Raw genomic sequence first — 4,069 nt, 5'->3', positions numbered from 1 at the left:
ATCCTCACATGGTCTCTCCTATCATTGCTATGCAGACGACACACAATTAATCTTCTCCTTTCCCCCTTCTGATAACCAGGTGGCGAATCGTATCTCTGCATGTCTGGCAGACATATCAGTGTGGATGACGGATCACCACCTCAAGCTGAACCTCGGCAAGACGGAGCTGCTCTTCCTCCCGGGGAAGGACTGCCCGTTCCATGATCTCGCCATCACGGTTGACAACTCCCTTGTGTCCTCCTCCCAGAGTGCTAAGAACCTTGGTGTGACCCTGGACAACACCCTGTCGTTCTCCACTAACATCAAGGCGGTGACCCGATCCTGTAGGTTCATGCTCTACAACATTCGCAGAGTACGACCCTGCCTCACACAGGAAGCGGCGCAGGTCCTAATCCAGGCACTTGTCATCTCCCGTCTGGATTACTGCAACTCGCTGTTGGCTGGGCTCCCTGCCTGTGCCATTAAACCCCTACAACTCATCCAGAACGCCGCAGCCCGTCTGGTGTTCAACCTTCCCAAGTTCTCTCACGTCACCCCGCTCCTCCGCTCTCTCCACTGGCTTCCAGTTGAAGCTCGCATCCGCTACAAGACCATGGTGCTTGCCTACGGAGCTGTGAGGGGAACGGCACCTCCGTACCTTCAGGCTCTGATCAGGCCCTACACCCAAACAAGGGCACTGCGTTCATCCACCTCTGGCCTGCTCGCCTCCCTACCTCTGAGGAAGCACAGTTCCCGCTCAGCCCAGTCAAAACTGTTCGCTGCTCTGGCACCCCAATGGTGGAACAAGCTCCCTCACGACGCCAGGACAGCGGAGTCAATCACCACCTTCCGGAGACACCTGAAACCCCACCTCTTTAAGGAATACCTAGGATAGGATAAAGTAATCCTTCTAACCCCCCCCTTAAAAGATTTAGATGGTTGTTCCACTGGATATTATAAGGTGAATGCACCAATTTGTAAGTCGCTCTGGATAAGAGCGTCTGCTAAATGACTTAAATGTAATGTAATGTAATACAGGGTCCCTGTGTGTTGATGTGGTGTCTATGGTTGTGTAGATGTGGTATCTATGGTTATATCCCTGTGTGTAGATGTGGTATCTATGGTTATAACCCTGTGTGTAGATGTGGTATCTATGGTTATATCCCTGTGTGTAGATGTGGTATCTATGGTTATATCCCTGTGTGTAGATGTGGTATCTATGGTTGTGTAGATGTGGTATCTATGGTTATAACCCTGTGTGTAGATGTGGTATCTATGGTTATATCCCTGTGTGTAGATGTGGTATCTATGGTTGTGTAGATGTGGTATCTATGGTTATAACCCTGTGTGTAGATGTGGTATCTATGGTTATATCCCTGTGTGTAGATGTGGTATCTATGGTTATAACCCTGTGTGTAGATGTGGTATCTATGGTTGTGTAGATGTGGTATATATGGTTATAACCCTGTGTGTAGATGTGGTATCTATGGTTATAACCCTGTGTGTAGATGTGGTATCTATGGTTATATCCCTGTGTGTAGATGTGGTATCTATGGTTATAACCCTGTGTGTAGATGTGGTATCTATGGTTATATCCCTGTGTGTAGATGTGGTATCTATGGTTATAACCCTGTGTGTAGATGTGGTATCTATGGTTGTGTAGATGTGGTATCTATGGTTATAACCCTGTGTGTAGATGTGGTATCTATGGTTATAACCCTGTGTGTAGATGTGGTATCTATGGTTATATCCCTGTGTGTAGATGTGGTATCTATGGTTATAACCCTGTGTGTAGATGTGGTATCTATGGTTATATCCCTGTGTGTAGATGTGGTATCTATGGTTGTGTAGATGTGGTATCTATGGTTGTGTAGATGTGGTATCTATGGTTATAACCCTGTGTGCAGATGTGGTATCTATGGTTGTGTAGATGTGGTATCTATGGTTATAACCCTGTGTGTAGATGTGGTATCTATGGTTATAACCCTGTGTGCAGATGTGGTATCTATGGTTGTGTAGATGTGGTATCTATGGCTATATCCCTGTGTGTAGATGTGGTATCTATGGTTATAACCCTGTGTGTAGATGTGGTATCTATGGTTATAACCCTGTGTGTAGATGTGGTATCTATGGTTGTGTAGATGTGGTATATATGGTTATAACCCTATGTGTAGATGTGGTATCTATGGTTATAACCCTGTGTGTAGATGTGGTATCTATGGTTATAACCCTGTGTGTAGATGTGGTATCTATGGTTATATCCCTGTGTGTAGATGTGGTATCTATGGTTGTGTAGATGTGGTATCTATGGTTATAACCCTGTGTGTAGATGTGGTATCTATGGTTATATCCCTGTGTGTAGATGTGGTATCTATGGTTATAACCCTGTGTGTAGATGTGGTATCTATGGTTATATCCCTGTGTGTAGATGTGGTATCTATGGTTGTGTAGATGTGGTATCTATGGTTGTGTAGATGTGGTATCTATGGTTATAACCCTGTGTGTAGATGTGGTATCTATGGTTATAACCCTGTGTGTAGATGTGGTATCTATGGCTATATCCCTGTGTGTAGATGTGGTATCTATGGTTATAACCCTGTGTGTAGATGTGGTATCTATGGTTGTGTAGATGTGGTATCTATGGTTGTGTAGATGTGGTATCTATGGTTATAACCCTGTGTGTAGATGTGGTATCTATGGTTATATCCCTGTGTGTAGATGTGGTGTCTATGGTTGTGTAGATGTGGTATCTATGGTTATATCCCTGTGTGTAGATGTGGTATCTATGGTTGTGTAGATGTGGTATATATGGTTATATCCCTGTGTGTAGATGTGGTATCTATGGTTATATCCCTGTGTGTAGATGTGGTATCTATGGTTGTGTAGATGTGGTATATATGGTTATATCCCTGTGTGTAGATGTGGTATCTATGGTTATATCCCTGTGTGTAGATGTGGTATCTATGGTTGTGTAGATGTGGTATATATGGTTATAACCCTGTGTGTAGATGTGGTATCTATGGTTATAACCCTGTGTGTAGATGTGGTATCTATGGTTATGTGTAGATGTGGTATATATGGTTATAACCCTGTGTGTAGATGTGGTATTTATGGTTATGTGTAGATGTGGTATCTATGGTTATATCCCTGTGTGTAGATGTGGTATTTATGGTTGTGTAGATGTGGTATCTATGGTTATAACCCTGTGTGTAGATGTGGTATTTATGGTTGTGTAGATGTGGTATCTATGGTTATATCCCTGTGTGTAGATGTGGTATTTATGGTTGTGTAGATGTGGTATCTATGGTTATAACCCTGTGTGTAGATGTGGTATCTATGGTATGTGTGTAGATGTGGTATATTAATGTATTAGATGTGGTATCTATGGTTATATCCCTGTGTGTAGATGTGGTATTTATGGTTGTGTAGATGTGGTATCTATGGTTATAACCCTGTGTGTAGATGTGGTATCTATGGTTATATCCCTGTGTGTAGATGTGGTATCTATGGTTATAACCCTGTATTTAGATGTGGTATCTATGGTTATATCCCTGTGTGTAGATGTGGTATCTATGGTTATATCCCTGTATGTAGATGTGGTCCTGACTTGTCACAACAGGAACTACTGATGATGCCAGATGTTATTTTCTGGGCCAGATTACAAGTAAAGGCTTATCAAATGTCAGCAGAAGTTAGATTTGACCTAGTTATTAGTAGTTATGTATTCCTTTAGATTTTATATGAGAACTGTTATGTTTTTGTCACAACGTCCACAGAAGGCGGCGCCTCTCCCCGGTCGTCATCGCCGGCCTACTAGCTGCCACCGATCTACGTTTCTGTGTCTGTTGGTTATGTCTGTTTTTAGTCTGCACCTGTTCCTTGTTTGTCATTAGTGGGGGGGGGGTATTTAGTTTGTCTGTTTTCGTGCTACGTTTATTGTAGTGGGCAGGATGTATGTATGCATTGGATTACGCAACGTATTTGGATAGGCATTAGGGTTGCCGGGCTGCGCCCTGTCTATTTTGAGTTTGGAGCTGTTCTCTTCCTTTTTGTTGACTGTGTACCCTGCCTTGTCGCTGTGTTTTGCCCT

The sequence above is a fragment of the Salmo salar genome, chromosome ssa14 (assembly GCF_905237065.1).
Source record: "Salmo salar chromosome ssa14, Ssal_v3.1, whole genome shotgun sequence".
Lineage (NCBI taxonomy): Eukaryota > Metazoa > Chordata > Actinopteri > Salmoniformes > Salmonidae > Salmo > Salmo salar.
This window is presented reverse-complemented; position numbering follows the sequence as displayed.